This window comes from Bos grunniens, chromosome 25 (genome assembly GCF_055505025.1).
Source record: "Bos grunniens cultivar Pamir isolate PY7600 chromosome 25, Bosgru_T2T1.0, whole genome shotgun sequence".
Classification (NCBI taxonomy): domain Eukaryota; kingdom Metazoa; phylum Chordata; class Mammalia; order Artiodactyla; family Bovidae; genus Bos; species Bos grunniens.
Window position 1 is genome coordinate 22,429,809 of NC_141189.1, and position 22,358 is coordinate 22,452,166.

General features: G+C 41.5%; 1 long non-coding RNA gene across 1 annotated transcript; it reads left to right on the forward strand.

Moving 5' to 3' along the window:
* Window positions 1–2,905: 2,905 nt before the first annotated feature.
* LOC147345270 (uncharacterized) lies at window positions 2,906–20,891 on the forward strand. Its single transcript, XR_015154638.1, has 3 exons — window positions 2,906–3,005; window positions 16,550–16,617; window positions 19,334–20,891. It is a non-coding gene; the product is annotated as an uncharacterized LOC147345270 (long non-coding RNA).
* Window positions 20,892–22,358: the final 1,467 nt, after the last annotated feature.

The following is a 22,358-nucleotide window of genomic DNA, read 5'->3' on the forward strand; positions in this document are numbered from 1 at the left end:
GATCCCATGTGCCACGGGGCAACAAAGTTCACGCACCACACCCACTGAGCACACGTGCCATGACTCTGATGCCCGTGCACCTAGAGCCCATGCTCCATAACTAGAGAAGCCACCACAGTGGGAAGCCCCCACACCACAGCTAGAGAATAGCCCCCAGTCTTTGCAACTAGAGAAAGCCCACGCACAGCAGTGGAGACCCAGCACAGCCAAAAATAAATGAATAAATAGATTGATAAAATAAATGTTTAAAAAAGAAAGAAAGAACTCCAATAACTCAAGGAAGGTTGCATTAATGCAAGGGCTTTCTAAGAATGAGAACCTCTCCACGCAAAGGCCTTGGGATAAAGCACCTAGGTGCTTGGAGGAACTCAAAGGGGGCCAATGTATCTCCAGAGGGAAGGGGTGGGAGAGAGAAGGCTGGGCCAAGTTTGTACAGCTTGGGGCCCCAGAAAATGGGGATCAAGTGGGACTCGCAGTATACGAAGACTCTATTTCTGGGCTGCAGTTGCATGGCTGAAGCCCAGGTTGCCAGTGGATCCTCCCCCTGCCTGGGAGGAACAAGGGAACCTCCACACCAGTTACCAGACAAGCCCCTTGGCCACATCTTACCCAACCCTCCCCCTTCAGAGTTAAGCTACTGTAGTCAGTACTCATCTACAGGAAGGAGAATGATCATAAATACAAACATGATGCTAATATAAATAGCATAATAGCTAACAATTACTGAGTATTTTTCAAGGACCTACACCAGCCTAAGTGTTATCATTTTCTCAACCACATGTGGCCAAGTGTTCATTATAACCCCCATTTCACTTAGATGAAGAAACTGAGGCGCTACAAGTTCCCCCACAACACACAGCCAATAAAAAGGGGATCTGAGGTACTGAATCCCAGGGAGTCTGGCCCCAGAGCCCTGCTCTCAATCAACCAAACAAAAAGAAAATTTACATGAAATGAAAGACACACCCAGAAGGAACAAAATCCATCTAGTGGGAGTTCCAGGGAAGAGAAGAGAGAGAAATGAATGGAGGCGCTAATCAACATCATAGAAAAAAGTTCACAGACAGAATTCAGAGTCTTCAGGTTGAAAGGATGCACTGAATGATAAGCAGCATAAATTGTCAAGTGAATTTTCAGAATATCTGAATACCAAGGATAACTAGGAAAAGCACAAAGGCTGGGGGGATGTGATGGACAGAATAATGTCCGCCTGCTCCTTACAAAGATGTCCACATCCTTATCCTCACAACCGATGAATTTGGCAAAGAGGAATTATGTTTGCAGATGGAATGAAGTCTGCTAATCAACTGATCTTAAAATAAAAAGCTCACCCTGGATTAGCCAAGTGGATCCAGTATAATCACAAGCATCCTTTTAAAGAGGCAGTAGGAGATTTGACCAAAGAAGAAATTGGAGGGATGCAATGGGAAAAAGGCTCACATTGTTGTCTTTGAGGACAAAGAAAGAGGATCGTGAGCCGTGGAATGTGAGCAGCCTCTAGAAGTTGTTGTGAAGGTTCAAGGAATTTATGCAGATAAAGTATTTAGAACAATGGTTGGTAGATAACAGGCCCATATGTGTATGTTTGACATTATTACTTTTATGAAATTAGAATCACCTTATCAGTTAAATCTAATGAAGAAAACATAAAAAAGTAAAGCAATGCACAAATACATTTATAAATACAGATGCACAATTTTAAATGAATTATTAGAAAATTAAGTCCATTGGTTTATCATAAGAATAATACATTTTTGTTTGAATCAGAAGGATGGCTTAACACCACAATATCTGTTACTATAATCCATAACATCAATTAAAGAGGAAACTGCATGTTGTGTGGTTACAAGATAAATCTACAAAAGTCAAGAGTTTTTTTCTATACCGGTAATTACTAAGTATTATTTTAAAAAATTTTTAAAACTTAGAAAAGTGAATATGAGAAGATCATGAACATGGGGAATATAAAATCATGGAATGCCAGTCCAAAAAATCTGGTATTTATGCAGTATGTTGTTGTTGGCTGAGTCATGTCCAACTCTTTGTGACCCCACAGACTGTAGCCCCCCCAGGTTCCTCTGTCCATGGGATCTCTCAGGCAAGAGTAATGAAGTGGGTTGCCATTTCTTTCTCCAGGGGATCTTCACAACCCAGGGATGGACCCTGTGTCTCCTATATTGACAGGTGGATTCTTTACTGCTGATCCACCAGTGAAGCCCCATTTGTGAAATATACAATGGGGAAAACTCAAGTTGGAAAATAACATAAGTGGGTCTATTTTGTGGAGATGAGTAGCAGAGAGATCTTACTAGTCAACAAGAATGAGAGACTGAGCTGGAACCGGAGTTTTTCCAGAAGACTTACTTATATTTGGGAGAAATCAACAGAATTTGGTTACTTAATTAATTTTGGTAACTAAAGTCCAGACTGGGTAGGTGGTTCTTCTGTTAGGCTATGTAGTGAAGAATGATGGAAATATTTCAGGAACAATGACATTGAGTTTAGCCAAGCTGATTCTGAAGTCCCTCCAGAATCCCCAAGTGGTAGGAAATACGAATCTGAAGCTTCAAGTAAAAAGTAGAGTTAAAAACATTAATAGAGAAGTCATTCATGGAGCGATGATATTTGGAGCTACAAGAGTCAGTGAGATCACCTAGGGAGAATGTGTAGCCTGCAAAGACGGCCAAGACAGAACGTTAGAAAATGCTGACATTTAAGGGATGGAATGAGGCAAGAAGTCAGTAAGATGCTTGAGTAATTGTTGGAGAGAAAGGAATGTGCAGAGTCACATAAGCCAGGGAAGAGTTCCAAAAAGGATTACTCGCCAGCAGCCTGGAATGCCAGAAGGTCACGTGGGAGGAGCATTCTGCAACTCGGCCTCCAGGTCTTTGGGGAAAACAAGTTCAGTGAAGTAGTCTGGGTTGAAGAAGCATCTTGCAGTCTACTGAGTATGCAGAGCTGAGGAATAGATGGACTCCAAGAATCTAAACCACTTTTCAATAAATGTAAGTAAGAGCTTAAACTTGGGGTGATATTAGTGCATAGTTTCATAGAAGTTATTTCATAGATACAGTTTCATAGAAGTTATTGTGATAATTGAGACAATTGATTTCAGAGGTTTAGATGGCATCTAGTAAGCAGTCAGTAACTTTTGCTTATTGTTGTTATTTAAATCAAATAGATAAGACTATCTGTTGAGGAAAGGAAGGACACAGGAATAAAAGCAGAAACAACTATTATGTGTATTTAAATGATCACTGTCCATACTTCCAAAAAAAAGATGACCAGGAGGCAGGAAGTGGTCAGTTGAATCATGCTCTGATGAACTTGTAATAAATTCAACCAACGCACAGTCAGGCCAGTCTTTCCTGCAACACTCCATATTGAACAACGGGGGGCAGGGGGAGGAGTGGAACAAATGATTTGTTGGGAGCATTCTGGTTTTAGGAATTCAGTTCAGTTCAGTCGCTCAGTCATGTCCAACTCTTTGTGACCCCATGGCCTGCAGCGCGCCAGGCTTCCCTATCCATCACCAACTCCCGGAGCTTGCTCAAACTCATATCCATCGAGTCAGGGATGCCATTCAACCATCTCATCCTCTGTCATCCCCTTCTCCTCCTGCCTTCAATCTTGAGCATCAAGGTCTTTTCCAATGAGTCAGTTCCTCACAGCAGGTGGCCAAAGTATTAGAGCTTCAGCTTTAGCATCAGTCCTTCCAATGAATATTCAATACTGATTTCCTTTAGCATTGACTGGTTTGATCTCCTTGCAGTCCAAGGGATTCTCAAGAGTCTTCTCCAACATCACAGTTCAAAAGCATCAATTCTTCAGTGCTCAGCTTTCTTTACAGTCCAACTCTCACATCCATACATGACTACTGGAAAAACCATAGCTTTGACTAGATGGACCTTTGTTGGCAAAGTAATGTCTCTGCTTTTTAATATGCTATCTAGGTTTGTCATAGCTTTTCTTCCAAGGAGCAAGTGTCTTTTTATTTCATGGCTGCAGTTACCATCTGCGGTGTTTAAGGAATGGCAAGGGTTAAAAAAATCTGGTGTGGGAAAGGGACAGGCTCTGAGCAAAGTAAGGAGACCCTGCTAGACTTGGAGGATGGGGCAGAGTTATGGGAGTGGAGGATCATATTAGGACAAAGATCAAGTTAACTGGTAAGAGGAAAGAAAAAGGTTTAGAAATGAGCAACTTCAATCAGAGGGAGAGACCTGGGCATCTCACCAGCCATATTCTTCTATTTCTATTTCATTTATTCTATTTCTTCTATTTTCCCTCCCTTACCTGTGTACCTCTAGTACATTCAATAATCATTTCTAAATAACAATGCTAATTATAACTAACATTTTTAGAGTCAGGCAGATGCCATGTTAAGCAGTCCCCAAAATATTACTATGGATCAGAAAGCTTTTTTTAAAACTAATTTTTATTAGAGTATAATGCTTTACAATGCTGTGTTAGTTTCTATTGCACAGCTAAGTGAATCAGCCATACATATACATATGCTATGCTATGCTAAGTGACTTCAGTTGTGTCTGACTCTGTGTGACCCCATAGACGGCAGCCCACCAGGCTCCCCCGTCCCTGGGATTCTCCAGGCAAGAACACTGGAGTGGGTTGCCATTGCCTTCTCCACATATACATATATCCTCTCTCATTTTGGTCATCCCATTTAGGTCACCACAGAACACTGAGTTCCCTGAGCTATATAGTAGGTTCTCATTAGTTATCTATTTGATATATAGTATCAATAGTGTATATATGACAATCTCAATCTCCCAATTCATCCCAATCCCACTTTCCTCCTTAGTGTCCATATGTTTGTTCTCTATGCCTGTGTCTCTATTTCTGTTTTGCAAATAAAGGATCAGAAATCCTCTGATGCCCGTCCCTGTTGACTAAACTTGCAGAGTAAGTGGCAGAACTGGGATTTGAACATGGATAATCTGAATCTCGCATGACTGAGTGACTTTACTTTCACTTTTCACTTTCATGCATTGGAGAAGGAAATGGCAACCCACTCCAGTATTCTTGCCTGGAGAATCCCAGGGACAGAGGAGCCTGGTGGGCTGCCGTCTATGGGGTCGCAAAGAGTCAGACACGACTGAAGTGACTTAGCAGAAGCAGCAGCAATCTGAATCTCAAGGCTGAGCAATTATGCACAGCACATACTGCAATTTGAGCATCACGTAGGCAGTCTCAGTGATGGTCCAATAAGCTCTGCTCCCTGGCAGTTTCACCCTTGTATAATTCCCTTCCCTTGCATGTGAGTTGTATTTAGTGCTGGCTTCTAGCAAATAGAATGCAGCAGAAGAGAGGAAGTTACTTCTGGGATCAGGTTACAAAGAGGTTGTCTTCTGTCTCAAGCACTCTCACTCACTCTACCATGTTTGAGCTGTCCATGAGAGATCTATGTGGAAAAGAACTTAAGAAGTCCGCTGGCCAAGAGTCAGCAAGGAACTGAGCCTCCCAGTTCCAGAAGGCTACAAATAACTGAATCCTGCCACCAACCATGTAAGTGAGTTTAGAAGCAGATTCTCCCTTGTCAAGACTTCACATGATACCACAGCCCCAGCCTACACTCTGACCACAACCTTATTTATGAGAGACCCTGAGCCAGAAGCACTCAGCTAAGGCATGCCCAGATTAGACAACAGAAATTAAGAGATAATAAGTGTGCATTATCAAAAACCGCTAAGTTTTGAATTAAGTTATGCTACAATAGATCAAAGCTATGGTTTTTCCAGTAATCATGTACAGATGTAAGAGCTGGACCATAAAGAAGGTTGAGCACCAAAAAATTGATGCTTTTGAACTGTGGTGCTAGAGAACACTCTCTAGAGTCTCTTGGTCAGTAAGAAGATTAAACTAGTCAATCCTAGAGGAAATCAGCCCTGAATATTCATTGGAAGGAATGATTCTGAAGCTCCAATACTTTGGCCACCTGATGCAAAGAGCTGACTCATTGGAAAAGACTCTGCTCCTGGGAAAGACTGAGTAGAAGAAGAGTAGAAGAGGGAGACAGAGGATGAGATGGTTAGATGGCATCACTTACTCAATGGACATGAGTTTGAGGAAATTCTGGGAGATAGTGAAGGACACGGAAGCCTGGCATGCTGTAGTTCATGGAGTCACAAAGAGTCGGACGTGACTCAGCAATTAAACAACAACCATAGGTAACTAGTGTAAGCATCTACTCTGTACCTGACCCTTTATGGATGTTTGGAATACAGAATTATGTAAGACTCGGTCTCTGATGTCTGAGCACTTCTAGGAGAAACAAGGATATGAACAAGAGATTCCAACAGAACATGGTCCAGGCACGGGGGCACCTGGACTAGTAGTGCTCAGCTCTAGTTGAGGGGAGCCAGAACACCTTCACAAAGGAGGTGAAGCTTGATTTGGGTCTTTTTTTAATTTTAATTGGAGGCTAATTACTTTACAATATTGTAGTGGTTTTGTCATACATTGACATGAATCAGCCATGGGTGTGCATGTGTTCCCCATCCTGAACCCCCCTCCCACCTCCCTCCCCATCCCATCCCGAAACATGTATGTTATCATATGTGAAACAGATCGCCAGTCCAGGTTTGATGCCTGAGACAGGGTGCTCAGGGCTGGTGCACTGGGATGATTTGGGTCTTGAAGGATGATTCAGAGTTAGTCAGATGGGCAGTTAGGGAATGAATAGTTCCATACAGAGAGAACAGATATGTGCCAAGAATGGAAGATGAAACAGCAATTAAATATTTGTGGTCGAGTGTGGCTGATATTACAGACAACTAAATAATAGAAAGTCTTGTATGCTTATGCTTTGCAAGAACTTCCAAACAGTCAAAAGACCATCATATATAATACATATTTGATTTATTCATGAACCTGGACTATTTTGAAGTCTTTTTTAGGTTCAGTTCAGTTCAGTTGCTTAGTCATGTCTGACTCTTTGTGACCCCATGAATCGCAGCACGCCAGGCCTCCTTGTCCATCACCAACTCCCGGAGTTCACTCAGACTCATGTCCATCGAGTCGGTGATGCCATCCAGCCATCTCATCTTCTGTTGTCCCCTTCTCCTCCTGCCCCCAATCCCCCCCAGCATCAGGGTCTTTTCCAATGAGTCAACTCTTTGCATCAGGTGGCCAAAGTACTGGAGTTTCAGCTTTAGCATCATTCCTTTCAAAGAAATCCCAGGGCTTATCTCCTTCAGAATGGACTGGTTGGATCTCCTTGCAGTCCAAGGGACTCTCAAGAGTCTTCTCCAACACCACAGTTCAAAAGCATCAATTCTTCAGTGCTCAGCTTTCTTCACAGTCCAACTCTCACAGCCATACATGACCACTGGAAAAACCACAGCCTTGACTAGATGGACCTTTGTTGGCAAAGTAATATCTCTGCTTTTCAATATGCTATCTAGGTTAGTCTAAGTCACAAATAGCACCCCATTAGGAATATGGCCTACACACAGACCTGTTTGGTTCTCAGTGTTATTTTATTGGTTTGAATTAGTTGTTAATATTGAACAAATAAGGGGTTTAAGATAAATAGCCAGATGCCCAGCTTTGATAAAGACATCAGAAAAACTTGCATTTCCATTTAACAGCAATTGGCTGCCCCTTTAGATAGAACACACACTCCAGTTTATCACAGTTCCCACCTGACCCAATGAAGACCTTTAACTCTGCATCTTCTGCTCTGGAAAGATAAATGTGTACTCAGTATAAGCATCACACCGTCAGGAGACGTGGTGGTGAATTCCCATCAGCTTATCAACCAAGCAACCGCTTGGAAAGATCAAGCAGAAAAAGTATTGATTTAAAACAGTGTTTCTTACACTTTAATGTGCAGACTAATAACCTGGGCTTTTGTTAAAATATGAATTCTGATTCAGTAGGTCTGTTGGGGAGCCTGAGATTGTGCGTTTCTCATAAGCTCCCAGGAGACAGTGATGCTGCTGGTCCAAGGACCACACTTTGAGTGGCAAGAGGATAAAGAGGACCACAGCATTGCCCTTCTAGCCTTGAGAGTCAGAGTTTTCTGGGATTGTAGCTTGCCCTCTCTGCTGAAAGAGGCTCTTCTAATTGGAGTCAGCCCTGGATCTCAGCTGGACTGGGGATGGAAGCTGAGAAAACAAAATAATCAGTGTGTTGAAAAGATTATTCCTTCCAGAGTTTTATAAGACTTGTGGAAGCTAAGGGAGCACTTTTGGACATTCTTCTGTGTGCCCCAGGTTATCTCATTTAATCCTCACCCAAAACGCACACAACAACAACAAATTATAAGGCATATGTGTAGGATAATGGGTAAAAAAGTGGGCTCTGAAGCCAATCTGCCTAAGTTCATAGCCAAATCCTGCCACTTATTAGACATGCAGCTTTGGGCAAGTTACTAACCTCTCTCTGCTTCGGTTTCCCATCAGTAAAATTGGGGATTATAATAGTACCCACCTTACAAGATGTTGTGAGGATTAAATGAGTGAATACATGGATTGTTTTCAAGACAGTGTCTGGCAGTGTCTGTAAAATTATTTGCTATTATTATCTCTTCCTTATGAATGAGGAAATGAAGGCCATGCAAAGTTCATTTGGTCACAGATCAAATGATAGGCCCAGCTTTCTTTTCAAAGACCTTAGAGAGTAAGGGAGGAGAAAAAGGCCCAGGTGAGTGAGGCTGTGTCTGAAGAGGAAAACGGTACATGGCCTCCCCACTGGTCCTTTTCTGTCCTAATCCACAGTTCAGTCTTGTTCAGGAGATGTGTGTGTGTGTGTGTGCGTGTGAAAGTCACTCAGTTGTGTCCGATACTTTGTGACCATATAGTCCATGGAATTCTCCAGGCCAGAATACTATCCATGGAATTCTCCAGGCCAGAATACTGGAGTGGGGAGCTGTTCCCATATAGACATATGGTAATAATAATAAGTGTACTGAATATGTACATCATCTCATTTAATTCTCACAAACAAATGTATGACGTAGGTACCTTTGCATTGTTATTCCTCCACTTTGCAAATGGGTGTTTGGAGATCCCCAAGCTTGCATATATAGTAAGTTTTAGTAACCAGGATTCAAACCAAGGCAGTCTGTGTTTAAAATTTGGAGAACTATACTGCCTGAATAAAAATTATATATATAAATGGCTTCATGATGAATTCAAAAAACATCTTAGGAAGACATAATACCAGTTTTGTATAAACTCTTTTGGAAAGCAGCAAAGTGAGAAATACTTTCCAATTGATTTTATAAGACCAACATTACCCTACTATCAAAATCAGATAAAGATATTACAAGAAAACTACAGACCAAAACCTCACGGTTATACATGCAAAATTGCTAAATAAATATTCACATATTGAATCTAACAATATAGAAAAAGGATAATACATTATGACATCTAAGGTTTATTCCAGGAATCTAAGGTTGGTTTACTAATCAAAATAAATCAGGTAATTCATCATATTAACAAACTAAAAAGAAAAAATATGATCATCTCAATAGAGGCAAGAACATATATAAAAATTCAGCAACTTTCACTTCTAATAAAAATTCTCAGCAATGTAGGAACAGAAGGGAGCTTCTTTAACCTGATAAAGAACATATACAGCTAAACTATAGCATACTTCATGATGAAAGAATGAGTGCTTTTTCTGAAGGATAAAAAACAAGACAAGAATGTCCTATCCAGACAGAAACAAAAAAATTAAAACAATCTTTATTTGTAGATGACATTATCTTCTACTCAGAAGATCTGATGGAATCAACAGACCTACTAGAACCAATAAGTTAGTTTAGCAAAGTTGCAGGGTACAATTTTAATATACAAAAAACAACTAGATGTCTATATAATAGCGGCAAACACTCAGAAATTTAAAGTAATAAAACACTGTGTGGATCACAACAAACTGGAAAATTCTTAAAGAGATAGGAATACCAGACCACCTTACCTGCCTCCTGAGAAATCTGTATGCGGGTCAAGAAGCAACAGTTAGAACCAGACATGATTCCAAATTGGTAAAGAAGTATGTCAAGGCTGTATATTGTCACCTTTTTTATTTAACTTATATGCAGAGTACATCATGCAAAATGCCAGGCTGGATGAAATGCAAGCTGAAATAAAGATTGCTGGGAGAAACACCAATGACTTCAGATATGCACATGACACCACCCTTATGCCAGAAAGTGAAGAGGAACTGAAGAGCCTCTTGATGAAAGTGAAAGAGAAGAGTAAAAAAGCTGGCTTAAAACTCAACATTCAAAAACTAAGAGCACGGCATTCAATCCCATCACTTCATGGCAAATAGATGGCAAAACAATGGGAAAAAGACTCTCTTTTCTTGGGCTCCAAAATCACTCCAGATGGGGACTGCAGCCATGAAATTAAAAGACACCTGCTCCTTGGAAGAAAAGCTATGACCAACCTAGACAGCACATTCAAAAGCAGAGACATTACTTCGCCAACAAAGATGCATCTAGTCAAAGCTATGGTTTTTCCAGTAGTCATGTATGGATGTGAGAGTTGGACTGTGAAGAAAGCTGAGCGCCGAAGAATTGACGCTTTTGAACGGTGGTGTTGGAGAAGACTCTTGAGAGTCCCTTGGACTGCAAGGAGATTGAATCAGTCAATACTAAAGGAAATCAGTCCTGAATATTCATTGGAAGGACTGGTGCTGAAGCTGAAGCTCTGATACTTTGGCCACCTGATGTGAAGAACTGACTCATTGGAAAAGACCATGATGCTGGGCAAGATTGCAGGAGGAGAAGGGGGCAACAGAGGATGAGATGGTTGGATGGCATCCCCAACTCGACAGGCATAAGTGTGAGCAAGTTCCGAGAGTTGATGATGCACAGGGTAGCCTGGTGTGCTGCAGTCCCTGGGGTCACAAAGAGTCAGACACAACTGAGTGACTGAACTGATTCATAATAGCATCAAAAATGTGAAATACTTAGAGATAAATCTGACAAAAGATGTGAAAGACTTATGCATTGAAAATAAAACATTGCTAAAAGAAGTCTTTAAAAGATCTAAATAAAGGAAGAGATATACTTGATTCACGGACTCATGAAGATTCAATATTGTTAAGATGATGAAAATTCTCCCAACTTAAAACATAGATCCCATGAAATCAAACAAGCAGGGTTTTTTAGTGGAAATTGACAAACTCATTCTAAAATGTTTTTGGAAATACAAAGGACCTAAAATAGCCAAAATACTGTGAGGGAAAAAAAGACAAAGTACTAATTCTATCTGATTTCAAGACTTATTATCAGATCAGATCAGTCGCTCAGTCGTGTCCGACTCCTTGCGACCCCATGAATCGCAGCACGCCAGGCCTCCCTGTCCATCACCAACTCCCGGAGTTCACTCAGACTCATGTCCATCGAGTCAGTGATGCCATCCAGCCATCTCATCCTCTGTCGTCCCATTCTCCTCCTGCCTCCAATCCCTCCCAGCATCAGAGTCTTTTCCAATGAGTCAACTCTTTGCATGAGGTGGCCAAAGTACTGGAGTTTCAGCTTTAGCGTCATTCCTTCCAAAGAAATCCCAGGGTTGATCTCCTTCAGAATGGACTGGTTGGATCTCCTTGCAGTCCAAGGGATTCTCAAGAGTCTTCTCCAACACCACAGTTCAAAAGCATCAATTCTTTGGCACTCAGCCTTCTTCACAGTCCAACTCTCACATCCATACATGACCACAGGAAAAACCATAGCCTTGACTAGACGAACCTTTGTTGGCAAAGTAATGTCTCTGCTTTTGAATATGCTATCTAGGTTGGTCATAACCTTCCTTCCAAGGAGTAAGCGTCTTTTAATTTCATGGCTGCAGTCACCATCTGTAGTGATTTTGGAGCCCAGAAAAATAAAGTCTAACACTGTTTCCACTGTTTCCCCATCTACTTCCCATGAAGTGATGGGACCGAATGCCATGATCTTCGTTTTCTGAATGTTGAGCTTTAAGCCAACTTTTTTACTCTCCACTTTCACTTTCATCAAGAGGCTTTGTAGTTCCTCTTCACTTTCTGCCGTAAGGGTGGTGTCATCTGCATATCTGAGGTTATTGATATTTCTCCCGGCAATCTTGATTCCAGCTTGTGCTTCTTCCAGTCCAGCATTTCTCATGATGTACTCTGCATGTAAGTTAAATAAACAGGGTGACAATATACAGCCTTGACGAACTCCTTTTCCTATTTGGAACCAGTCTGTTGTTCCATGTCCAGTTCTAACTGTTGCTTCCTGACCTGCATACAAATTTCTCAAGAGGCAGATCAGGTGGTCTGGTATTCCCATCTCTTTCAGAATTTTCCACAGTTTATTGTGATCCACACAGTCAAAGGCTTTGGCATAGTCAATAAAGCAGAAATAGATGTTTTTCTGGAACTCTCTTGCTTTTTCTATGATCCAGAGGATGTTGGCAATTTGATCTCTGGTTCCTCTGCCTTTTCTAAAACCAGCTTGAACATCAGGAAGTTCATGGTTCACATATTGCTGAAGCCTGGCTTGGAGAATTTTGAGCATTACTTTACTAGCGTGTGAGATGAGTGCAATTGTGCGGTAGTTTGAGCATTCTTTGGCATTGCCTTTCTTTGGGATTGGAATGAAAACTGACCTTTTCCAGTCCTGTGGCCACTGCTGAGTTTTCCAAATTTGCTGGCATATTGAGTGTAGCACTTTCACAGCATCATCTTTTAGGATTTGAAATAGCTCAACTGGAATTCCATCACCTCCACTAGCTTTGTTCATAGTGATCCTTCCTAAGGCCCACCTGACTTCACATTCTAGGCTGTCCAGCTCTAGGTGAGCATGAGTGATCACACCTTCGTGATTATATGGGTCGTGAAGATCTTTTTTGTACAGTTCTTCTGTGTATTCTTGCCATCTCTTCTTAATATCTTCTGCTTCTGTTAGGTCCATACCACTTCTGTCCTTTATCGAGCTCATCTTTGCAAGAAATCTTCCTTTGGTATCTCTGATTTTCTTGAAGAGATCCCTAGTCTTTCCCATTCTGTTGTTTTCCTCTATTTTTTGCATTGATCGCTGAAGAAGGCTTTCTTATCTCTTCTTGCTATTCTTTGGAACTCTGCATTCAGATGCTTATATCTTTCCTTTTCTCCTTTGCTTTTCACTTCTCTTCTTTTCACAGCTATTTGTAAGGCCTCCCCAGATAGCCATATTGCTTTTTTGCATTTCTTTTCCATGGGGATGGTCTTGATCCCTATCTCCTGTACAATGTCACGAACCTCATTCCATAGTTCATCAGGCACTCTATCTATCAGATCTAGTCCCTTAAATCTATTTCTCACTTCCACTGTATAATCATAAGGGATTTGATTTAGGTCATACATGAATGGTCTAGTGGTTTTCCCTACTTTCTTCAATTTAAGTCTGAATTTGGCAATAAGGAGTTCATGGTCTGAGCCACAGTCAGCTCCCAGTCTTGTTTTTGCTGACTGTATAGAGCTTCTCCATCTTTGGCTGCAAACAATATAATCAATCTGATTTCAGTGTTGACCATCTGGTGATGTCCATGTATAGAGTCTTCTCTTGTGTTGTTGGAAGAGGGTGTTTGTTATGACCAGTGCATTTTCTTGGCAAAACTCCATTAGTCTTTGCCCTGCTTCATTCCGTATTCCAAGGCCAAATTTGCCTGTTACCCCAGGTGTTTCTTGACTTCCTACTTTTGCATTCCAGTGGCGATAGTAAACAGGACAGTGTGAACTGGCATAAAGATAGAGAAATAGATCAATGAAACAGAATAGAGTCCATAAATAGATACACAATGTACAAATAACTGGTTTTTTAAGAAAATCCCAAAGTCAGTTCAGTAGAGAAAGGATAATCCCTTCAATAAATGGTACTAGAACAATGAGATAGCGATCTGCAAAAAACAAAATGAACTTCCATCCATACCTCACCTCATATATAAATATTAACTCAAAATATATCATAGATCTAAATATAAAACTTTAAACTGTAAAACATTTAGAACATAGGAGAAAACCTTTGTAAGCATGATCTGAGTCAGGGGTTCCCAACCTCTGGGATCTAATGCCTGATGATCTTAGGTGGGGCTGATGTAATATTAATAGAAATAAAGCACATAATAACTGAAATGGGCTTGAATCATCCTGCGACCATTTCAACCCCCAGGTCCATGGAAACATTGTCTTCCATGAAACCGGTCCTTCAGCCAAGAAGGTTGATGACCCTTGATCTAGACAAAGATTTTTTAGATTTCTCATCAAAAGCATGATCCAAAAAAGAACGAACTGATAAGCTGGACTTTATCAAACTAAAAATTTTTGCTTTTCAAAAAGACTTTTTTAAGAGAATAAAAAACAAGCTGTAGACTGAGAGAATCATATAATTGATAGATCAAATAGTTGATAAGGGATCTATATCCTGATTGTATTCAGAACTGACAAAACTCAATCATAAGAAAACAAGCCAATAAAAGTGGTCAAAATATTTGATAGAACAGAACTTCACCAGAGACATACAATTGGTAAATAAGCATAGAAAAAAATTCAGTCATTAATTAGCCTTTACAGAAATGTAAGTTAAAATCACCTATCACTATGATACCTATTAGAATGGTTAGAACTTCAGATTGACCACACCAAGTGTTGGTGAGGATGTGGTGAAAATATACTGCTGCTGAGAATGTAAAATTGCACAGTTACTTTAGAAAATAGCTTGTCAGTTTCTTTAAAAGTTTAAAATGTACCTACCATATGAACCTACCATTCTACTCCTAGGAATTTACCCAGAAACAAATAAAAATATATATTCATACAAAAATATGTACATGAATATTCATAGCAGCTTTATTTTTAATAGTCAAAAACTATAAGCAACCCAAATATTCATCAACAGGTGAATTAAACCAACTGTGATATGTCCATGCAATGGAATACTACTCAACAGTAAGAAAGAATAAAATATTGATACACGCTACAAGATGATAAATCTCAATGATGCTGAGTGAAAGAAACCAGGCCCCACAAAAGTGCATACTACATTACTCCATTTTTATAAAACTGTAGGAAGTGTAGACTAATGTGCACTGACAGAAGGAGAATCAGTGGGTTGTCTGGGAGGTGCACGCGAAGACCTACAAGGAAGCAGAGGAAACTTTTGAGGATGATGAACACGACGATTATCTCAATTGTGAGGATTTCACTGGTATAATTCCAGGTCTGCTGCTGCTGCATCACTTCAGTCGTGTCCGACTCTGTGTGACCCCATAGACAGCAGCCCACCAGGCTCCCCCATCCCTGGGATTCTCCAGGCAAGAACACTGGAGTGGGTTGCAATTTCCATCTCCAAATTACACACTTTAAGTATGTGCAGTTTGTTCTATGTCAATTATACCTCAAAAGATTAAGTATAATAAAAAATTTTAACTGGATGTATAGATGGATGGATAAATGAGTGGGTGGATGAATGAATGGAGTCATCTTTACTTCACTTGTAGCCTAAAAAACAGGACATTTCCCCACCAAATTTTTTCAACAAACCTTTCTTACCCTGTTGGGGGCTCATCTGTCTCCCTGTTCATACTACATTGCCTGTCCCAACTCCTGCCACCTTAAGGACCAAACCCTTGATCACTAATCACATTGTCATCAGATTAGTCTCCCCTCCAGGACCGTATAAACTTTATTAGTTCAGAGCTTTTATTTCCTTTTTTCACCACAATCGCAAGACTGGCCCTAGCACACAAAAACAAGTACTCAATAAAGATTTTCTGGTAATTGATTTATTGATTAATTAATTGGAAAAGCTATAAATTCTACAAGGTGTTAATTGTTTTCACAATCCAATGAGATTTGGGGAATTGGGTTTTTACTAGACTGTTTTACCTTCAAAAAAATTATGGGACCTTTGACTTCCAACTTCCTCATAATTGCCACATAATGCTTTGATAATCAGAAAACTGGCTCCAAAAATAACTAAATGAGTACCCATACCACTTAAATTTTAAAAACAACAGCCCAGCAGATTCAGTGGCAACTCTAGCCAAATTAGACTGGTCCTTCCACTGTCTGTGTTATGCTGGAGACTGACATCCCACCCTCCTCTCCTCTTTAAGCTTAAAGTGGTTCTGTAAGAGTCCAGCAGAAACCACACAACAAATTGAAACAATGGATTCATGGAACAGAACAATCAAGAAAGGAGCCAAGGCCAATCAAAGTGGTCTGCTTAGACAAAAACTGTGATCTAGCAAATTTCTCAGAAATATTTATAGCTTTGGAAAGCTTTGAGGAACATGGAACACTCAGGCAGGTGGAACCCTGGCTTTAAATTGTAGGGGGAACAAAGTGTTCCCTCCTGGCTTAGATTCCACAGAGCTGAGCGTTTGGTTTCTGAGTCCTTCCTGACCTCAAAGATGACATTTGGCCTTTCTGAACCCCTGTTTCTTGCTTTCTTTAGTGAAATTTATTTTGCCCTACTTGACTCATAAAGCACACAATAACAACAGCCATTGCTTACTTAGTATTTATTATATCTGAAGCAGCGGACTAAGAGTTCTTTCCTTTTTACAAACAGCGCTGTTCTAATGCTCATTCTACAGATGATGTAACTGAGGTGCATGAACCCAAGATTCATACTGCCAGGTAAGTGGTAGATCAAGGATTTGAACTTGGGTCTACCTGGCTCAAGAGCCCTAGGTCTCAACCTCTGAACTGATGTGGGGTTCAGATTAAATGTAATAAAGTATACACAGGTAAATGAAGGGAAATTTTACTGAGCCTCTCTTATGAACCTCATAACATCTTGACAGATATCACAATATGAATTGCTCTCAAGTTGAAAGGTGAAAGTAATATTATGGCCCTGCCAGGGTGGCATCTCTTTAGAGACAACCTCCAGACACTGCTTTTAAGCAAATCCTTCTGAAGACCCTTCCCAGATAACTGGATCCAACAGCCTAGGATCTCAAGTACAGATATACTTCGGAGGTATTAGGGGTTCAGTCCAGACCTCTGCAATAAAACAGATATCTCAATAAAGTTAGTTACACAATATTTTTGGTTTCCCAGTACATACAAAAAGTTATATTTACACCATACTGAAGTCTATTAAGTGTGCAATAGCATTATGTCTAAAGAAAACAATGTATATACCTAATTTAAAAATGCTTTACTGGCTCTAGACTGTTACTCCCAGCTTTGGGAAATTTTCACATGGAAAGCCATTTTAAAATTAAATAAAGCTATTTTATCAGTTTTGTTGTTCAGTCACTAAGTCACATCCAGCTCTTTGCAGACTCATGGATTGCAGCACACTAGGCTTCTGAATGAGCTAAAAAATGTTTTATTGCTAAAAATGCTAACCATTATCTGAGCCTTCGGTGAATCATGGTCACTGATCACAGATCACCATGACAAACATAATATCAATGAAAAAGTTTGAAATGTTGGGAGAATCATCTAAATGTGACACAGAGACATGAAGTGAGCAAATGCCGTTGGGAAAATGGCGTCGATAGATGTGCTTAACACAGAGTTGTCACAAATCTTGAATTTGTTAAAAAATGAAAAAAAGCACTATCTGCAAAGGGCAATAAGGCAAAGCACAATAAAATGAGATCTGCCTGTATAAACTTAAAGGACACAAAGACCCACTTATCCTCCAGGGCAAGAGAAGAAAAAGAACATCCCATCCTTTTCTGATGAGCCCCCAGCTGAGAAACAAGACGCAGTTCATTCTTGGACAGGCTATTTTGCCATATTAAATTCCTAATGAATTGCACCACTGCAGCTACATTATCTCATTTAATCCTCACACTAGCTCCAGGGAGGTTTTTCTTCAGAGGTTTGAGTAGGGGCGCACCACTTTGCTGCACTCTATCCAAGAGGGCTCCTCCTCAGGGTGGAATCAGAGCAGGAGGGTCATCAGCTAAGGTCAGATACAGTTTTCAGAGGAAGGTAACACACAAGCGAGAGGGAAGGGGAGTCTTCCCCAGCAACATTCAGATCTGCCTAACCACCCCTCCACACCCGAGGGGCGGTGAGAGACATAATTTCCAGGTAGGAACTATGGTCACTGTTAATATTTATTAAGCAGTTATCACGCGTGTGTGCTTGCTGCTCAGTAGAGTCCGACCTTTTGCAACCCTATGGACTGTAGCCTACCAGGCTCCTCTGTCCATAGAATTTTCCAGGCAAGAATACTGAAGTGGGTTGCCATGCTCTCCTCCAGGGGATCTTCCCAACCCAGGGATCAAACTCAAGTCTCCTGTGCTGGCAAATGGATTCTTTACCATTAGCACCACCTGGGAAACCCAAGCACTTATAATATCCAGGTAAACATGCTTAAACATACTAGTCCACTTCTTCTCACAACAACCAAGAGAAGTGTCGTTATCCTAGTTTTGCAGATGAGAAAACTAAAGCTAACAGAAATAAAGATTTTTTCCCCTAAAAGATTGGAGCCAGCAAGTGCTAGAGGTAAGATATGAACCCAGGCAATCAGATTCCAGAGGTTGTACTGGCTCTCGCAGAATCTTTAGAATTAAATCCACGAAGCACTGTTATTACCCTCTTTTGACAGCTGAGCAAGCAAAGAGTTGAAGAGGTGAAATAATATCCTCAAATTAGTAGGTAACAGAGCCAGAAGCCCACCCTTCATCAAGGTCAGCTTGCTAGAATCTCTGCCCACTGTAAAGGAAAGTACTTGAAAAGCTAAGGAAAATGTGCAAACCTAAACTTCCCTTTTCTCCAAAATTTGAGTTTATCCTTGCCCCAAGGGGAGAGTTAGTAAGTCTGTTCTAGGCTGTTGTGTCATGGGATCTGGAAAAGAAGAAAGGCTTGTGGTTCCTCAGAGGGCTCCACTCATACACCCTTTGATCTGAGCTAGCAAATTTTGTGAAAAACCTATGAAAAAATAATAGCCAGTTTTTATGTGGTGCTTACGATGTGCCAGTCCTTGTTCAAAGCAGTTATAAACATATTAACTAGCTAATCCTCTAAGCAATTTTATTAGGTCAATACTAGTGGTGTGCTCTGAAAATTTTAACAACCAGTTCCCAGGGGAAACATTTGCCTATGTGTCTGATATAAACATTCCCTCCACCACCAGTTTCACAATGCCAGTACGGAGCCCTGGACCTCAGAGTTGGGAAGAGATGCCCACTAGCATGTCTGATCGCTGCCCCCAACCAGATGCAACACACAGAAATCGCCTCAAGGGCATATATAATAGTAAAATGAAGTCAAATGATTAGGAATTGATGAGTTTTGAGGTCTTATTGCTTTGATTTTAATATAATTTAACTCCAAGTTTATAGAATTTAATTTTTAATAATGGCTTTTTTTTTTTAACAACCAGCTCACAACAGTCCTGATAATTCAACAATTGGCCTTCATGCGCTTGCGCTGGCTTCAGCCTCTCTGTAGTCAGCACGGTTACTGTTATTTGGGGCGAAGAGGCACACAAAAAAAGGCCAATTTGCACACAACTTGGAAACGGCAAAGCCAGAATTCAGCCTGGGCAGTCTGGTTCCATCATCATCTCACCAACTGCTTCTCTCGCAAAACCTGGGTGTCTTTCTGTCTAGACCAGCAACCCATAGGCCTTTTTTCCCCTGCTTGTCTCCGGACAAACATCCAGTGCATTTGACCGGTGACTCACAGAAGGGCGTGAGACTTCTTCCTAGAATCTCGGAGAAGCTGAAGGCCTCCATCTGCCTGCACACCCAAGGGTCTCCAGCGCGGCGATGAGCTGCGCAGGACCACACCTGGCCGTGCTCCGCATCCCGCCAGGCGGGGCGCTGCCCTCGAGGCTTGACTGCGCCTGCGTCCAACCGTACATCCATTATGGAAAGGAGGGTCCCTTAATGTAGCGCAAATTATAGCTGGAACACAAGCAAATTGCCGGCTTTTACTAGCACATAAACTGAGCGGAACCTTTGAGATGGATCCGCATTACCCTAAACGGCATCCATAATTCATACCTGCAGCAGCAATGCCTCCCTCTCGGAGGGCCGGAGCCCATCTATTATTGATGGGCCCCTTGGAAGGCCGCGACAGAGTGTTTCTCATGCTCCAGCCATCTGCCGGCGTGGTCAATTCCTCAGGCGGCGGCAGCACATTTATTCATCAGTATCAACTCCCAATTAGTTTCCTAGCAGGACGCTGGGGGGGGATTTATTTGAGGAATCAAAGTGAGTGTTTCTAGAACAGTACCCCATTCCCACCCCCGCGACGCTGATCAATACACACAGAACCAGAGAGCAGTAAGCAAGCGTTCGTTTCCCCCGTGATTTCCATCACCGGGAGCAACGCTAAAGCAATACTCAGTTTCTCCCGGCGGAGGGTCTGGATGACTGGGGGCTTCTTGACGTCTATGAGGAGGTCCCTGAATATGGAGGTCCCAGAGCACAGATATCTGCGTGATTTTTCCATCACCTAGACTTTATGAAATGCCCATTATATTCTAAGTTCTTTGTAAAAGGCCTTGTAACAATTCTTTGAGATGGTTTACTTATTATCCCACCCACTCCTCTTTTTTATAGCGGGGAAACTGAGTTTAAATAACTCACCCAAGGTCACCCCGCTAGTAAGCGGCAATGCTAAGATCTGAGCCCAGGAAAACTGATTCCAAAATCTAGGGGTTTAACCATTACTCCATGCTGCCACCTGGAGGAAGAGGGAAGGGAACCCACAAGTGATTTCCTCTGGGTCACAAATCCCTAGTGAAACTGGGACATTTAGCTACAATAGCACTACAATAAGGCTAACCAAAACCAACAGACTGGTTGAGTGTGGAGGTAAATGCTGGGTATATGTGTGTTTCGTGTGCCTACTCTTTCATGGTGTGATTTATTGTCTTATTGAATGCCTGATTTTTAAATGGCTAAATAAATTAATGGCTATTAATAAATAAATGGCTGTAAAAGACTAGATCCTTTAAGTGAGTCTCGGGGGAGGGGATATGGAGGATGAATTGAGTACCCAGAATTTAGAAGGCTGAGATCCACTGGACAAATAAAAAACCATTCGAGTTTAGAACTGGAAGGAAAATAGTCATCAAACACCCAGGTCCATTAAACACCTGCCCAGGTACCAGGCTTTGTGTCTGGCTCCGGGGATACAAGAATCAATAAGATGTGGATTCTAATGTCCTCAACAGACTAATCAGGTAGATTAAATAGACAAGTAGATAACTGTAACATGTGGCAGAATAACACAGGGCTGAATATAAACAAGTCTCCCCACAACCACGCCTTCTCCTTCCCTCCGCAAGGCAGGCTGAGCACAGGTGGAGGAAATCACACCATGGTGTGGTCTGGTGAGACTGCGTGCTCTGCAGAGCTCTCACCGTGTCTGGCTATCCTTTTAAGAGTCCCTGGCCAGTTTCTAAAACCTCATGTCTTCCTTCTAGAAAATTGTGGCCAGCAGTAAGAAGAGCTTAAAGCTTCTACCACTTCATCAGAAAACTTCTCTACATCTGTGTCTCCCAACCTTTGTGTCTCGTCTCCATCATCTCCACCTGGGGACCGCACCACAGAGATGGTCCAGTTGGTGTGAGGTTCCTGATGGGCCCTAGGCCATGGAGCTGCCCCTGAACAGAAACCGAGATGGTGTCCAGAGTTGAGAGTGGAACAGAAAGGGGAGACTGTGGTGCCAAGGGGAGGGTTTGCATAACCATGGGAGATCAACTTCAAGGTCCAAAGGAGTTGCCCAAATGAGGAGACCTTCCAGCACATAAAACCAGGGATAGAAAACCCAAAGACAGACGAGCTGGATGGTGGGTCAAGCAGGCTAGCGATTGTTTACAATACTTCAATGCCCCTATCTCCCATGACCTATAGGAGAAAGTCCAAATTGGGAAAGAGTGGTATGAAGGTAGGAAATGGAAATATCCCAAGAGCCCTAAATATTTCCCCACTACTTTTTTTTAAAACTGCCAGATAGATTATAAATAGCAGTGACTGCAGATGGTGAGAAGCAATGAGAGTGAGGTGCTGCCATGTTGATTGTGTCTGGCCCAGCCTGCTCAGGAGGCCAGCACCCCATCATTCCCCAATAAATCAGCAGGTCATTTTTCACTGAACTGAAGCTCAATACTCCCATCGTTTTCTCCCCTAACCAGCCCCGAGATTGCTCTGTGCTCTTTATTACCTTTCAATGACTTAAGCCCCTGAACTGAATAACTTCATCAAGGTGTCAACCTAAACAGATTTTCCCCATAATGGCCCAACTCTCACAGGTTCTTAATGAAAAATATTGATTCCCAAGGATTAGTTGCAGATTTATGTGTTGGGATGCTGATCTCTCTGTCACCTGGCACCTTATCAGGAGATGAAAGGACCTAGCTCCCCTTCGTGGTTTTAAAAAAGCAATCACTGGCT